This window comes from Rutilus rutilus, assembly GCF_951802725.1.
Source record: "Rutilus rutilus genome assembly, chromosome: 20".
Lineage (NCBI taxonomy): Eukaryota > Metazoa > Chordata > Actinopteri > Cypriniformes > Leuciscidae > Rutilus > Rutilus rutilus.
Genome location: NC_140225.1, coordinates 34,895,360 through 34,913,761, shown reverse-complemented (window position 1 = coordinate 34,913,761; position 18,402 = coordinate 34,895,360). Strand labels below are relative to the sequence as shown.

At 41.4% G+C, this 18,402-nt stretch overlaps 1 protein-coding gene across 1 annotated transcript in view; it reads right to left on the bottom strand.

Annotated features, from left to right (window-relative positions):
- Positions 1–3,263, bottom strand: part of vit (vitrin) — a 40,673-nt gene extending 37,410 nt beyond the window's left edge. The window contains exon 1 of the mRNA XM_084391822.1: positions 3,203–3,263. The gene's annotated coding sequence lies outside the window, so the exon portion shown is untranslated. The remainder of the gene's footprint in view (positions 1–3,202) is intronic.
- Between the last annotated feature and the right edge of the window lie 15,139 nt (positions 3,264–18,402).

The following is an 18,402-nucleotide window of genomic DNA, read 5'->3' as shown; positions in this document are numbered from 1 at the left end:
ACTGTTTCTTGACAAACACCATTTCTGTCTGACTCCACATCTCTGAGTTTACATGAAGAGATCGCTTCAAAATCCTTTCTGATCTCTGCCGATCACCGTACGCACAATAACTATTGCGCTTCACTGTTATTTGCGTGCATCTTAAAGATGTGCACTTTTATTACTGAAATGCTGGAGCGTTTTTACAAGAACAATATTTGATCAGCGCTCCACCTCAGCGAACACAAAGGAGAAAGAGAAAAAAGCACGTAAACATTTGAAACGGGGCGTTATTGTGACAGCAATATGATACAATTTTAAAATATGTAGGCTATTATGCACAACATTAAAAATACAAACCAAGCAGCTTTATTTTCACCTCATGTAAATAAGAGTCTGCATTCATTTGTTTCCGCTAATTTCCATATTTTTAAAATAACATCATTTTGAGATAAAATGTAAGGATATAAGAACCATTTTGAATATAGCGTACACGCGACTAGCTTCCTATTTTTAAACATGAGAATTAAATAATTAAATAATAAATAGAACATTATTTTCCTATTATTAAATTAAATATGAATTTATTCGTATTATTCCAAGCATTTGACATGTTATTTACAGCAGACGATCATGTGACTGATCACGTGATCAGCGAGTTCGTGGAATTACAAAACTCGCTCCTTCACCGTCAATAAATCCCAGTGCGTGAGTTTTATCACTGAGGTGCCACGCTGATTTATTTTTACAGACGTCCACATGAGAAACATTTATCATCCGAATAGGGCTAAGGCGTATTTGTGGATCAGACGGATGAGAAGTAGAATCCCAAATCCACCGTTCTTCATCATTTAATTAATGCATGTCAAAGCCATGGACATGAATAATGACATGTACGGTTAAACTGGTGCCGCACGCATTAGATTACTGTACACTGCACATCCCATCTTCACCGTAGTGAGTGTTAAATACTGTAGTATTTAAAGAGCAGTATCTGCTTCCCCTGTTAAAACCCCTGCGTAACCAAACATGCACCACTCTGTGACATGCAAAGGCCTTTCTGCCCCACAACAGGCCGAGTCCGTCTCCATTAACCTCCTCAATGCATCTCGCTGTGATTTAGGTACTTGCTGAACTCAAGCTGAACTCGTGTGAACTCACGTTGTGTTTCGGGCGCTTCACCACATACAGCTTTATTTTCTCAGTTTCTGTAATCATTGAGTGCAATCATAACACACAGATTAGGGAGGAATTCTGAGATCAATGAGCTTCAGCTCTTCTTAAAGCCCAGAATGAGCAGACCGAACCAATGCCCACACATGAAAGAAAACCTGTGACACACTCAAACATCATGAAACTAAACACATTATTCATCCATCCATTCTCAGAAGCGCTTGTCCTCTGTAGAGACACTATGGAAGTGAATTTACACCACATAAAAATAGCAAAATGGTAAAAGGTGTTTTTGAGTCACAAGACCAGTGTTCAGATCAGGGGCGGCTGGTACCTTGAGCTGAGAAATCTCCTGAACAATCACGTCTAGGAACTGACTAATATCCCATAATCCCCACCTAACTGAAAGCATTACTGCAGGAAAAGCACAACAGCTCAAAGAATAAAAATACATTGAGTCCACTTTATATTAAGTGTCTTTAACATTTAAATTGATAATTTGATACGGTTAGTCAACTAACGTCACACGTTCCGTCATTGCCAACATAGTTCAACAATTCCCGAAAAAAAAAATGTTCTAAGAGACGTGGTTCAAACAACAGAGGTGTGAACATGTTAATATGGTTTCGCAAAAGTCGCCACTCGTTGGTTAGTTTCTCCAACGATGCGACGTATATGGTAGTTAATCAGCGAGTCACATGGTTGTACAGTAAACGCATGCTTGACCAAACTCACCTTTACAATGTAGGGTTGCTATGGAGTTCTGAGTGTTTTCGTGTGTTTTTATGAGGTTTTTCAGCACATTTTGAAGTTTAAGTAGTTTATCTGTTTACTCTTGCGTATGGGTGTTCAATTAAATTAGGGGGAGGGTCATTCTCATTACAGACAGCATTTGATTGGACAAACATTTCTAAGCGCATGTTGAGTTATAGTCATCTTTCTTTCCAGATGAGGAAGACTTCATTTTAAATGTGTACTCAAGCAAAAAAATCATTTTCTCAACTTTTTTGGAGTTTACTAGCATGTATATATAGGCCCTATCATATATACTTCAACATTGATGGAATGGAAATAAATGTTGTGATGTTATTTCCATCAAGAGGTGCATCAGATCTTGTGTTGTCAAGGCAAGAGTCCAGCACTCTGTGAAGTCTCCTCCAGCACATCCCAAACACTCTCACTGAACTAAGATCTGGACTCTGAGGTGAACATGATTCTTCATTCTCTCACAGTCTGAGGCTTATGAATCTTCACATTATCATGCTGGAATATGACCATGATGGTTGCTTAAGAGATGAAAAGCTACACACTCCATCAATTGGAGTTAGAAGAACTGTTGCCAAACATATAAGAAACATAATAATCACTGCAATACCGATCCAATCATAGATCCAATCTTAGGCGTTTGCCTGAATCCAAACAGTGACCTTTTTGGTCGGGCAGTGTGTGTATATATAGATATAGATATAGATAGATATATGGTAATAATAAAAGTTGACACATATCATCCAGACTGTTGGGACAGCTGAACAAACAGCAGCAGGAGAAACACAGCAGTCCTCAAACTGCAGACATGTCTCTACAGAGCTTCCCTTCACATCTTCACACACACACACACACACACACACACACACCCACACACTCAATACAAGCCTGATCAAGCTCACCGCGATTCCTCACATACTGCTGCTGTAAACACACACACACACACACACACACGCGCGCGGATGAGAGAGATTGTTCTTCTCTTCTGCATGATGGCTTTAGGCTGCAGGTTCAGCATGTCACACATCTACCTGAGAGAGAACTTATCCTTATCCGAGCCCAAATAAACACTACAATTCCCAACAGAGCACACACACACACTGACTCTATGTGATGCGACACTGTCTCTATATTTACTTGAAAAAAAGTATCGGATGAAAACATGTGGAGAAAAGACTGAACCACAAACCTGCAGGTAATTCAAACAAATATAAAAGTGTTTGCCTTTTTCCTCTCAGAGAAACCGAGTCCACATGAAAGTGTGTGAAATGAGCGTCGATCTTACCTTTACAGCTACTCGGCTCACGCGCACAGAAACTCCAGTCGCGCGCGCTGCTGTCAGTGTGTGTGTGTGTGTGTGTGTGTGTGTGATGCTGCAGGGGAGAAAGTCACTGCCTCCTTCAGTCCCACCCTAAACACACGCACAGCTGTGAACAGTCATCAAGGTCACGATCAAAACTCTCCATAATATACAGTGTGTGACTCATTCTTGCTGTACAGAACATCAGCATGTTTTACTCTCCAGCCTATTTGCTGGCCAATCAGAAATTCAGAAAAAATATATTTTTTTGGGGGAAATTAAACCAAATTAAGATTTTGATTCAAATCTATTTATTATAAATAGCTGATTATTATTTTTTTTTTAATCAATTTCAGTTTTATGACAGTCAATTAAGAGAAGTGACACAAACTAACAAAATATGTTCCAAAAAGGGTTTTCTAACATTGTTTTCTAACATATGAAAACGTTAAATGTTCAGTTAAAAGTTCTTAATTTTACTTTAAAAAAAATAAAAACGTTTTTATTGGTTATCGAATGTCGAATCAAACATCAAACAAATATCATTCTTCAAACATTATGTGAACGTTACTTTTGAATAGAACGATCTGAAACAAATAAAAATTGTTAGGCGAACATCCAGCTAAAACATTTCATGAATGATGTAGGCTATACATAATGTTTTTGTGTGTTAACGTTTTGAGAACATTATTAAAGACCAGATCATTTCGAACAAACGTTCTATTAACATTGTCAGTCATTCAAAAAAGCCAAACCCGTTCCACTCTCAAGGAGTCCAACAATGATACAATATCATGGTGTCGCGAGGCGCTTTCAGCACTTTATCATCGGTACAATGATGCGCAAAAGTCTTGGATATGCAGGAGTGAGAACAGATTGAAAAAGTGGTCTAGTTTCCTCGCCAGTCTAATCAAAACCCAACAAAGTGGTGATAGATGTTATTTACACTAAGTTTAAATAGCAATAGATTTTATTTACACAATGTAAAAATAGGATTTTCTTTGCAATAAATGTAAATGGCAGTTAGATGCTATTTACACTTATAGATACTTGGAGATACTATTTACACCTCAGTGTTGTTGTACATTAAATGGTTTGCAATAATAACTGTTATTGTGTAAATGATTATATTTAATAAAATAATTAAATGGATGCCGCCTTATTGGAACAATAAAGCCCTCCCTACACCTACCCCTAACCAATAAAACACTTTATTTTTTAAGATACTTTTATTTTCCCTGTTCGAATATTTCCTTAATTTTTACTGAAAATAAATGCCTTTCCAGTCTGATATTTGATGGGAAAAGGGAGTAGAGAGAGTTCGGCAGATTCAAATCTCGGGATGATTGAGTCAAAACTTTCTGCAACAGGCCTTACTTCTACACTATTGCTACTGTTGACATTTCAGCGTCTTACGTAATTTTGTCTGGCCCAATCAGACGTCAGTGGGCGGAGTTAGTGTAAATAGCCTCTGCCAACACTAGGCACATCAGTTACAGTGTTTCCCTTAAATGGGTTTGGGAGTGTTTTGTATTTCCTGGTTCGGATAACAGACACAGTCTCTGTATGATGATATCTAGGTGAAAGAGTCTCTATGGCCTCGTTTACACTGTCAGTGAAATGTGACCCAATTCCGATTTTATGCTCATATGTGACATATGTGCATTCGGATATTTCGAGATCGGTTTCAGGCCTCATTCATACGTGGAAATGAATCCGATATAAATCGGATATGTGCCAATGCGACTGTCATGTAAACAGGCAGATCGGGTTTTCTGAGGCATTAGGCAACGTCTCCGCGGTTTAATGACGAGAGAAACCCCGACGCACATCTGCAAAGGGACGGATGGCCTGACGAAACGTTGTGTCGTCGTAGGAGAGGAATGTGGACAAACGTTGACACAACATATCAAAGGTTGGCTTGCTCATCATAAGATTTCGGACCCACTGCTCCTCATTAAAGCCCGACACAATATGCTCCCGCCAGTCCTGAGATCTCTCTCGCACACAGTAACTGAAGCGTATGCGCAGCTGCAATGATGCACTTTTCCTCCTCCGCCTCAAAATCATGGTGATGTTTGGCGAACTTTGCATATATCGCAGAGTTAGCATCAAGGATATTTCGCGTTCATCCATCTGTGCTAGAGAATTTAACCCTTTAAGCATGCACAACGTTTCAGATAGAATGGCAAGTGTAAATACATGTATCAGATATGGGTCACAATTGATAGAACGTGTAAACAGACGGTAAAAAAAAAAAAAAGGATATCTAGGTGAAAGAGGCTCTATGTGATGGGATTTATCTGACCTTGGTGACGTGAGACAGCTAGCAGACGGTCGGTTTACCCAGTCTGTCTGCTTCCTGACCTGAGCCCCAGATTGTCATGTTTGAGCTCTAAGACTATGTGCCATATTACTAGAGAGAAGAGCAGCACCATCCCAGGAGGGATGAATACCATCTCTTTTCAACAGGTCAGGTCTGCCCCAAAAACTTTTCCAATTGTTTTTGAACCCTATATTATTCTGCGGACACCACCTCGACAGCCAGCCATTGAGTGAACACAATCTACTAACTATCTCATCACTCCTGTGAACAGGAAGGGGGCCAGAGCAAATTACAGTGCCTGACATCGTACTTGTGAGTTCACACACATCTTTAGCATTCATTTTGGTGATCTCCGACTGGCGGAGTCGAACATCATTTGTGCCGACGTGAAAAATAATCTTGGAGAATTTACGATTAGCATTAGCCAGCACTTTTGAATTTGCTTTGATGTCAGGCGCTCTGGCTCCCGGCAAACATGTGACTATGGTGGCTGGTGTCTCTATTTTCACGTTCCGTGTAATAGAATGGCCAATAACTAGGGCACATTCAACAGGATTCACAGTGGGTGTTTCACTGAGAGGGGAGAATCTATTTGAAGTTGTAATCGGAACGGAAGAGCGGTGTTTTGTCCCGTGACTACAGCGCCTCACCGTCACCCAGTTGCCCTGCTGCACGGGCTCTACTTCAGCCGGATTGTCATGTTTGAGCTCTAAGACTATGTGCCATATTACTAGAGAGAAGAGCAGCACCATCCCAGGAGGGATGAATACCATCTCTTTTCAACAGGTCAGGTCTGCCCCAAAAACTTTTCCAATTGTTTTTGAACTCTATATTATTTTGCGGACACCACCTCGACAGCCAGCCATTGAGTGAGGACAATCACTCCTGCGAACAGGAAGGGGGCCAGAGCAAATTACAGTGCCTGACATCGTACTTGCGTGTTCACACACCTCTTGAATGAATGAATGAATGAATGAATGAGGCATTTATATAACACTTTCATATGTACTACTGTACACCCAAAGCGCTTTACAGACATATGAGGGGATCTCTCCTCAACACCACCAGTGTGCAGCATCCTCTTTAATGTTAATTTCAGTGATCTCCGACTGGCGAAGTCGAACATCGTTAGCGCCGACGTGAATAATAATCTTAGAGAATTTACGATTAGCATTAGCCAGCACTTGCTTTCAACAGGATTCACAGTGGGTGTTTTACTGAGAGGGGAGAACCTGTTTGATGTTGTAATCAGAACAGAAGAGCGATGTTCTGTCCCGCGACTACAGCGCCTCACCGTCACCCAGTTGCCCTGCTGCACGGGATGCAGAATGCATTAGACTGCACGAATCTGACCAGATCAGAAGCACACTGCGTCCATTGTTTAATAAGGTCCATTAGTTAAGGGATAATGCACATCCGGCAGGGTGATCAGGATCAGGTCTTCATCAGCCTGAGGGGGTTTATTCTGAGATAACAACCGGTTGGATGTGCATTATCTCGCTTATTACACGGCTACTTGCCACATAAGTAAAATATTTGACACAAAATATTGCTCTGAGTTGAAATATTTTATTAAATGTTTAAACGCAAAGCGAGTTCAAACTAGACGCACATTTCAGAGATACGGTATACAGTCATAACACTTATTACACAGCATTTCAACTCATAAATAATTATGGAGATAAGAGAGATTGATTTCAGATTAAACTGTTTTAAAATCGTACCTGTTTGTATCTTATAATCCAACAGTGTACAAAACAATAGTCTCAAAATGGCAGCAGCGTTTGTATGAAACAAGAGAGAGTGAGTCCACGATACTGGATGGCATAATTAAATAACTGTACACTAAATTTTGATTTGAGTTTTAATAATTTATTAGCTCACCAAACGCAAAACTTCCATGAAGAAAAAAACGTTCCTAGCGAGTGTATAGCGCTGCTGTCACGATTAGATCCAAGGAAGACGGAGATGATTGAAAGGTAACAAGTTTAATAAATAACTCAGAAACATAGCGAGCAGACGAGACAGCGTGTTCAATACCAGACACTAGACAGAACACAGCCAGGAACTAAAATACACAGTGGCAATTAACTAAATGATTAGCAGCTGAGATGAGTGTGATTAGTGTTCATGGTGGCGGGAAACACAGACAAGGAAACACATGTGAGGAATGAAAACAAACTAATAGTCCATGAACTGAATCTAACTGAACATGATGGAGACAGCTGCCTTCAGTGACCCGGATGAGCCTGTGCTTCTGTTTTCTGTGGTTATCTGGGAATAATGTACCGCTGGATGGAGCGATTGACCAATCAGAGTCAAGTATTCCACAGAGCCGTGTAATAACTTTAGCTAATGCATTACCTAACATTAACTCACAATGAGAAATGTATTTGTTACAGTATTATTTCATCTTTCTTGATGTTAGATAATAAAATTATAACTTTTCGTTGTTAGCTCATGTCAGCTCAGGTCCATTAAATAATATTAAGAGATGCAAATTTTGATTTCAATAATGTATAAATGTTGAAATATGTTTTATTGTTAGTTCATGTTAACTAATGTATTTAACAAATGGATTCTTATTGTAAAGTGTTACCATGATTTATTATGCCTCACCTGTCTCATCAGGAGGAGTTTTCCATGGCACACATCTCATTATATAGTGCATATCCACTGCATGTCCTCAAGAAACCCCATCAAACAGGAGTTGCTGCTTCACTGATGTAATGACTATTATTGCATTGCTGTTGTACAAAATTAAAACTTCAAGCAGTTGCCAATGTTCAGGAAATTGCACAGGGGAAATAATAGAGGACATGATCACAGGTGTTTTGGGTCGCAGTGACAGAGCTTTACAGCGCTTTCACACAAAGCCAACTGTTGCTGTCTTTCCATCCACCTATTCTTATGCTAATTCTGGGATATTGTATAAAAAACGTTAGATGGAAGCACCAAGGTGAGGATAAGTTCTAAAAATGTAAATAAAATATTATCTGCTCAATTGAGGCGAATAATTTGTAAACGCACTGACTAACCAGCGGACCAATGGCATTGCAGCATCTCAAATGTTGGTTTGGTGGTTCTGAAACGCCGGCGTTGTGCCGAATTACGACTCCCTGCCAAATTATTACCGCCCTCGTTGAAGTCAGTACCTGATTGCCTAATCCTAACCCCTCCCCCACGATCATAACCCCACCCCTAATCCTAACCCCTCCCCCACAACCATAACCACACCCCTAATCCTAACCCCTCCCCCACAATCATAACCCCACCCCTAATCCTAACCCCTCCCCCACAATCATAACCCCACCCCTAATCCTAACCCCTCCCCCACAACTAATCCTAAACCTACCAGTACTAGAGGGGTAATAATTTGGTGGTGGTCAGAATTCGGCCCAACACCGGAGTCAAAGTCTGTCTTCAGAATGATTTAGAAGCGTCTCACACACACGAGTGTGTTCCCGAACACCAGCATCCGAATACCAGAGAACATGACAGCGTTTACTGTGTTTCGTCTGACGCTCTGAGACATACTCGTTTATGATGGAGGGAGAAAGAGAAAGACTGCAGAAACTTACAGTTTTATTACTGATATTCTGCACCAATTTCCCAGCAAGTGATGATTTTGTTCTCTTCAACACATGGGATGGAAACGCTTTATTCGCAAATGTTTTATGCGATATTCCATTTTTGTGCATGAGTTAAATTCACAACTTTGGATGGAAACACAGCTTGTGTTGCATTAGTGACCATGCATTTGGTCAACATCTGGGCATGAGCTGGTAGCAGGAGATGTGTATGATCTTTGTCAGCTAATGCTTAATCATTGATGTAATGCACATAAATCTACACAAGAAGGGGGAATATATAAAACACACACACACACACACACACACACACACACACACACACACACACACACACACAGTTAGAGGTGTTTGAAACACTGAAAGCAGATGCCAGTTCTGTACACAATATGAATCTCATGCTAAAGGATATAAGGGAAGTGTATGAGCTCGCTGCCCTGGCCGAGTGCCGAGTGAAAAGCTCATGGTTGGGATATGGAAGCCGCAGCTGGACCGCATGGAAACCGCAGCATATGGACGCCAGTGCAGAATATGGGCTCTGTAGACGACTATAAAAACCTGGAGTGAAATTTACAAGTTGTGTTGAAGACAAGGCTGAATGTACAGGGATGCTTCATCATTATATAAGTACTATGAAAGAACAAAATCTCAGGCATGAATGTTCTTTTATTCATCTATTTTGTATTACATATACACTATATGGTATAGCCTGCAGATGTTACCTTAAAGAGCTGATTTTTTTAACTTGATTTAAACAATAAAAATGACAAACAGTGTCTAAATGCAAATAGCGCACCTTTTGTTGACAGAGGCTATTTACACTGACTCCGCCCACCCATGTGACTCCACCCACCAGCGTGACTCCGCCCACCAGTGTCCGGTGGATGATTACATAAGAAACCTGTCTGAAACAGGGTCAGTGGCGTCTCGCTTTATATCCCGAGCTCGTTCTTCTCCCTTTTCCCATCGTATTTGTGTTGCTAATGTTACACAAACCATGTTCCCCTTCGCCATCTCAGATTCTAACAATCATCAGAAACGCTCTGAACAACTCAAAACATCGTAATATATATTATTCACCTGCTGATTTTTCATATCAACAGAAAAATATCCCAGGATAACGTGGCTTCTCTTGAGACTCCCCTGCTTTCATTATGCTAATACCCCCCCCCCCCCCCCATGATCTGATTGGTTACAAGGTAGTTTGTGACGTCAGAAACACCAGCGATTTCAAAGCGTGTGTTTGAGACTGTCTTTGGTTCACTGCAGTTTTAAGGAGAAATACTCAGCAATGGTGTCGACTTATGAATTTACACATGCTTTGTCTTAAAGTATATTAAACACCACATAGACACATAAACAACATTAAAAGCTGGATCTTCCCCACAGGGGGACTTTAAGAGGTTCTCTTGCGCTCTCCATCAAATACTGCATTTTTATATTTGGTGTAGATTTGAAAGATTCATCTTTTGGTGAGTGTTCATACTATGCAAGCTAAATTTATGACTGCCAGATTTACAGTGAGGTTTGTAAATAACCGGGTCAGAGTTTGTCTCTGGTAAATAACAGCTTCAGCTAAATTCAGATGTGTCTCTAATTAACGCAATGACAGAAGCTAATCTCTGTATTTACACAAATGAATATACAGTTAGGAAAGAACACTAAATATATAGTTCTATATTGTGAATAAAACTAACAGAACAGAAAGGCCTATGCAATGCAAAATATGATCACGTTTAAAAATGCATTCTGTAGATTAGATAAATAGATTAAAATACACAGAAATATAAAATAAGGCGTGTATATGAGGAGGGCGGATCACAGCCAACTAATTTCTCCTATATTTATCAAATATAAAAAAAAAACGTTTCAGAATCATTCCAAATGAAATGTGGTTTAAACTAAAACTACTAAATGTGGCTTATATAATCAGCAAAGCATAATCCACGACTAGCTGTGCATTAAATAAGGCAAAACAGTCACCGGATGCGAAGCAGAGATGGTTTAATTCACAGCTATCCGTGGATTATCCCATTTATACCATACTTATCTGACAGCATTGACAAGTTAAAGCTGTTAATGATGTTTGCAGTGTTAAATGTGTGTGTGTGTGTGTGTGTGTGTGTGTGTGAGAGAGAGAGAGAGAGAGAGAGAGAGAGAGAGTGTGTGTGTGTGTATGTGTGTGTGTGTGTGTGTGTGAGAGAGAGAGAGAGAGTGTGTGTGTGTGTGAGAGAGAGAGAGAGAGTGTGTGTGTGTGAGAGAGAGAGAGAGAGAGAGTGTGTGTGTGTGTGTGAGAGAGGGAGAGAGAGAGTGTGTGTGTGTGTGTGTGTGTGTGAGAGAGAGAGAGAGAGAGAGAGAGAGAGAGAGAGTGTGTGTGTGTGTGTGTGTGTGTGTGAGAGAGAGAGAGAGAGAGAGAGAGAGAGTGTGTGTGTGTGTGTGTGTGTGTGTGTGAGAGAGAGAGAGAGAGAGAGAGTGTTTGTTTGTGTGTGTGTGTGTGTGTGTGTGTGTGTGAGAGAGAGAGAGAGAGAGAGAGAGTGTGTGTGTGTGTGTGTGTGTGTGTGTGTGTGTGTGTTTCAGTGAAAGCAGAGCATTAATATAGAACGGTGATTAAACTGACTGGAACTACCTGTGCATTAATCAGTTTTATTGCATACCTTTCAGCCAATCAGAATCGAGTATTCAGACAGACCATTGTATACAATTAAATAAAAGCTTATTTCACAAGCAAATCATTACATTCTGCATTGCCATATCTAATATTTATACATTTATCAAAATGTCATACAAATCAAGATTATTTATGAGGAAGTATGTGAACCATATAGTTAAAGTTGTGATGAAACAGAAGTAGCGACGGATGGTTTCTTCAGTGTTGTGAAGCTTCTGACTGACGACTGAAAGAGAGAAACCCTTCAGGCCAGGGACTTCCAAGTTTGCAGTGGATTGTAAGAAATGGCCGAGTTTAAGCAGAGCAAATGATTGGAGAAGTCTGGCTTATGTCACAGAGACATTTGGTAAAAATTTATTATACTGTTCATTAATGAATAACTACAGGAACAAACGAGTAATGCACTATTAACACTCTAGTAACTACTAACTAACAAGAAACTCTGATTAATTCATTATTAGCTAATCAATAACTACTATTTTCCATACCTATTTCAACTACTATATACAGGTTCATAATTAACATGAATAATGCATCATTTATAATAAAAAGTAACGGTAACCCACTAGTAATGACTCAAGTGTTTCTACATCTTTCTAAAGGAACTACTCATTATTTGGATCAGTATCTAAAGTGAAAAACATGATAACTCCCTCATATTGACTGAAGTCATTAAGCTTTTGAGATTATGAATAGTAATTCCTTCTGATGGATTTGGTGACACTTCAGTCATTACTAGTGTGTTTATGATCTTCACTTTAGACACTGATCCAAAATTATTAGTAGATCCTTTAGAAAGATGTAGAAACACTTGGTTTATTACTAATGGGCTACCCTTGCCTTATACATTATGCATTATTAATATGAATTATGAACCTGTATATAATAGTTCTTATAGTCTTCAGTGAGGTATGAAAAATAGTAGTTATTGATTAGCTAATAAACTTCCTCATCCGACTGAGCGCTACTTACTAAATCATTAATCAGAGTTTCTTGTTAGCTCTTGTTAGCAGTTACTAGAGTGTTTATAATGCGTTACTCATTTGTTCCTCTGTAGTTGTTCATTAATGAAGGAACAGTATAATAAAGTGTTACCAGACATTTTAATAAAAAATGCTGAGGTAAACATTAAACCTGGTTCACAATAAGATTAATAACATGCATTTAGAAAATAAATGATGGTTCATTTTGATTTCTTGCCAACTTAAATAACCAGTGGAACGTCTTTTCTTGCCCATAACCTCAATAAACCTTCACCTTACTATGAATTTATGAATTCCCACAATACGAGCCACTGTGATCAGGTCACATTTAAAGGTGCTCATGGATGGATTCAAAACACTTTCAATTAATGTATAAATACTAATGCAATCTTATTATCAGCACACAACTGCAGAAGAAACGTAATACAGAGGTGGTGCTACAAATAATCACTGTTCGTCACTTTGACAGACAGGGCCGTAAATATTCAGTAACGCATCTGTAAAATATTGTAATGCTTGTTATTTAAAAATGTACAATAATATCATTGCCGTGTAAAAAGAGTTATTTTATTCTCAGTGAGTTTCTTAATGTCAGAATAGAACCAGATATCCAAACAGGTTTTTTTATTGAACATAAAACGGAGATGCTTTCAGCGACGACGATAATAACTGGGTCTTTTCTGTTACGAGGTTGAAGCAAGAGTTCAGGTGCAGACGGGAAACGTGAACGCTGAAGAGCACACAGTATCAGGCCAGTATATTTCCACACAGATAAACACAGGAGTCTTTTCCCGAAGGTTACCCGAAGATCGCTGGAGACTTACGAGCAGAAGTACTGTGGTAAGTAGAGCAGGTGAAGAGTCTGTATCCGTGTGTCTGAAGGTGTGTGTTCTTCATCCTGATGAGGGACAGACAGCTGCAGGTCATCAGTAATCAGGTGATCACTTTTTCCTTTTTATTCTCTTCTCACATTGTAAATGTTACAACAGACACTGCCATCTTGAAATCATCCGGCTGACTGAACGAAGAACAGCTCATGAGTTTTCCTCTTTCTCTCACTTTAAATCACTATTAGCATCCTTTATTGTGTAGGTGGATATCTATAGTATTAGTTCTACCAGAAAGACTCGGGAGAATAAATACTGTAACAATTAACATTTATTAACAGCCCAACAAGCAATCAAGTTCTTTGGCGTAGGCCCCGTCCGTAGCTTGCAATCCGAGGGTCCGGATCTGCATATCCTGCCTGAAGACGAAGGCAGGGGCGCAGCCGACCCCCTGCGAGGTATAGGAAGGGACCATCCTGGTGGTGGTGGGGTGGATGGAGGGAAGGGACCATCCTGGTGGTGGTGGGGTGGATGGAGGGAAAGACCATCCTGGTGGTGGTGGGGTGGATGGAGGGAAAGACCCATCTTGGTGGTGGTGGGGTGGATGGAGGTGAATTGAAGCGTCAGCATCTGCAAACTCAGACGTGTGTAACTACCAATCTTTTATACCATAAGTATAGGAATATGATTGGATAGATGAGAAGGTAATAAGTGACGTAACAATTGAGTCTTCCCGGCAGAACTTATGCGAGAGCTTCATATATTATTTACATACTGGTGCAAATAGTGGCAGATCTTTTTTTGTACTCAAGTTCAAATACTACAGTTCAAATACTACTGATAAACATTATACTAATACACATTAAATGTTGCCATCACTGCAAGATTTGTATTGTGTTTTTGCATGTGTTCTAAAGAAAACTCTACCTATGGAACTCGACCTTGAAACCTAACCTACAAAAACTAAACCATGGTTACTATATAGATACTATAGTGAAGACATATTGGCAGAACTTTATTTTACAGTCCTTTTACACACACACACACACACACACACACACACACACACACACATATACATACACACTATGCACTTATTATAGTAATAATAACTAACTAAGGTACTAATCCTGAACCTACCCTTAAACCTAACCATAACCCATGTAGTTAGCTTATATTACCCAGTGCTCTCAGATAAGAACACTGTAAGTACATGTACTGTAAAATAAAGTGCAACCACCTACATTAATTGCCCAGTACTTAGGTTAAATAAAGTGCAACTGACATTATTATGGTTAACTGTTTTAAAACCATGGTTCCCTTTCAGTCGGTCACTCCGACGCCACGTCGTGCCCGACGAATAGGAATCTTGCTACCAATTTACTTCGAGTGTAACTAAAACAAGCCAATGCACATTGGCATGCGATAATTGCATCAGCTGTGTTGCATTGCGGCACGTGCATATAATGAGCAGCAGGTGCATCGCATCTTCAGCTTTTCGCTTCGGAGCCGAGCGGTTCGTTTGTCCAGTCTCTAATCTGCACGCAGTGTAATCTAAAAGAGCCAGTTCTCAAGGAAGACGCTTTCTCCTCATTGGTGTGATGGTGCATACCCTCCGATAGAGCCAGTCCCTCCAGCAGATATGAGGTCAGGGTTTTACAGCCACTACTTCATTGAACCACAGAAAAGCGGTGGGTTACGACCGATCTTGGACCTGCAAGTTTTGAATCAGAGTCTCCACAAGCTACCGTTCAAAATGCTCACTCAGAAACGCATTTCAAATGCATCCGTCCCCGAAATAGGTTGCAGCGATCGACCTGAAGGATGCGTACTTTCATATCTCGATTCTCCCTCGACACAGGCCGTTTCTGCGCTTTGTGTTCGAGGGTCGAGCATATCAGTACAAGGTCCTTCCCTTCGGGCTGTCCCTGTCTCCCCGCGTCTTCACGAAAGTCACAGAGGGAGCCCTTGTTCCCATGAGAGAACAGAGTTCGGACCGGGTGACAGCCACGTGGTACTGAGACCCCGGCCTGGCTATGTGCCCAAGGTTCCTACCACTCCCTTCAGGGACCAGGTGGTGAACCTGCAAGCGCTACCCTCGGAGGAGGCAGACCCAGCCCTGGCTTTCCTCTGTCCCGTCCGTGCTCTGTGACGGTATGTAAACAGAACTCAAAGCTTCAGGACCTCAGATCAGCTCTTGTCTGTTATGGAGGCCTGCAGAAGGGAAAGGCCTCCGGCCTCCAAGTAGAGGATGGCCCACTGGATAGTGGAATCCATCGTCTTGGTTTACGAAGCACAAGGCGTGCCTTGCCCGTTCAGGTTGCAAGCTCACTCAACAAGAAGTGTTGCATCTTCCTGGGTGCTGGCACGTGGTGCTCGCTAACAGATATCTGTAGAGCTGCGGGCTGGGCGACACCCAACATGTTAGCTAGGTTCTATAGTCTACGTGTAGAGCCAGTTTCCTCCTGTGATCTCACCTCAAACGGGTAGAAGCTCAGAGAGGCCCGTCTCATGTCGGCTTGCTGCCCCTACAGTTGCGCTCATGTCTCCAGAGTCAAAAACCTGTTGAGTTCTCCATCACCCTTCGCCAGCCGGACGTGGCGGAGTGTCTGGCACCAGGCCTATATCCCGCTGAATCCTTGAGAACCGGGTCTAGGCTGGGTGCCATATGTCTGATCCTGCAGGGATCCCATATTTTGCTTTTTCCACGGTCGCTCCTAAACTGATGCCCATGTCTTTCCTTTGGGAGAACCCATCTCTTAAGAGATTGGTGTCACCCCAGTAATTCCATATGCAAACTAACCCACGGGGTTAGTCCATATCTCATCTCCACATTACTCCTTCGAGGAAGGATATGGCTTCCACAGCGTTCCTTTTCCAATGGAAAGGGTTCGCTTGCCCAGTGTTATTCAATAGTCTCACTGAGTCGGAACAGCAGTGATGGACTTCTCTGTGTAAGCCCTGTCCCATCAGGTAAGAGGGAGTAGGAGGTTTACACAGGGCACTGGATGTGGTCAGCAGCTGTGGCCCTTTGGTAGGGATTCCTATTCGTCTGTCACCGACGTGCAGAGGTGGACAGTAACAAAGTACATTTACTTGAGTACTTGAGTACTGTTTGAGTATCTGCACTTTACTTGAGTATTATTTTTTCTGGAAACCTTTTACTTCTACTACATTTGAAAGACAAATATCGTACTTTTTGCTCCACTACATTTCTGTAAAGGTCCTTGAGTAGAAAGTAGTAACATCAGTCAGTAGATGATTTTGGTTGCAGGGGTTGCATTTTGGTTGGAAATAAAAGTCGGGTTGACGTCAACATCCAACGTCGACCAGATGTTGGATTTTGGTTGGAAATGCAAGTCGGGTTGACGTCAGAACCCGACTGATGTTGGTTTCTGACAGCAATACGATTTTCATTTTCAATCACAATACAACGTCGGTCCAACGGTGGAGATTAACGTCCATCTGATGTTGGATTCTGACATCAACCTGATTTTCATTTTCAGCGTTGGGTTTGGTCTTCTAAATGTGAATTTTGTCATTGTTTTGGAGCACACTATCTTATAGATAACAGTAAGGCTAACATATTCATACTAAAAGCAAAAAAAAACTTTAAATAGGGGTAATATTTGAGGGAACAGACATTTGGGTGTCCGAAACCATTGTGGATGCTATTGAGTGCACGTATTCCAAGTTTGGCTATTAACACTGTCATCCCAACTAAGTTAATAGCCAAACTTGGAGACCTGGGCTTCAACACCTCCATGTGCAACTGGATTTTGGACTTCTTGACCAACAGACCCCAGAATGTTCGATCAGGCTCCAACTGCTCCACATCCATCACACTCAACACTGGTGTACCACAGGGCTGTGTGCTAAGCCCGTTCCTCTACTCCCTCTTCACCTCCGACTGCAAGCCTGTGTACGGATCTAATTCCATCGTCAAGTTTGCGGACGACACTACGGTGATTGGTCTCATCAGCAACAACGATGAGACTGCCTATAGGGAGGAGATCAAGCACCTGGCCACATGGTGCACCGAAAATAACCAGCTCCTCAACACCACCAAAACGAAGGAGCTCATCGTGGACTTCAGGAAAGTGTCAAGAGGCACACACGACACCATCCACATCAATGGAATGGCTGTTGAGCGTGTCTCCAGTTTCAAGTTCCTGGGGATCCACATCTCGGCGGACATGACCTGGACAACCAACACCTCCAGCCTGGTCAAGAAGGCTCACCAGCGCCTTTTCTTCCTGAGGACACTGAGGAAGAATCAGCTTTCCTCCACTATCCTGGTGAACTTCTATCGCTGTGCAATAGAAAGCATCCTGACCAACTGTGCTACAGTGTGGTATGGGAGCTGTTCTGTTGCAGAGCGCAAGGCACTGCAGCGGGTGGTGAAAACCGCCCAGCGCATCACTGGGACTCCACTACCTGCCATCGAGCACATCCAGAGGAAACGCTGTCTGCATCGAGCTCGCAGCATCCTTAAGGACTCCTCTCACCCAGCCCACAGACTGTTTTCTCTCCTGCCCTCCGGCAGGCGTTTCAGGTGCCTCCGGACCAGGACCAGCAGACTAAAGAACAGTTTTTTCCCCAGAGCTGTCTCTTTATTAAACTCTAACCCTCATTGATCCCACTCCCCTCATATACTGATTGACTCTCCTCTCCCTCCTCACACCTGCCTCCATTTTGTTATTTGCAATACTATAATGTTCATTTGCACTGCTGACTGTTATTACAGTAACAACTGTTTACATATGCATCTTGCACTACTACCTTGACTGG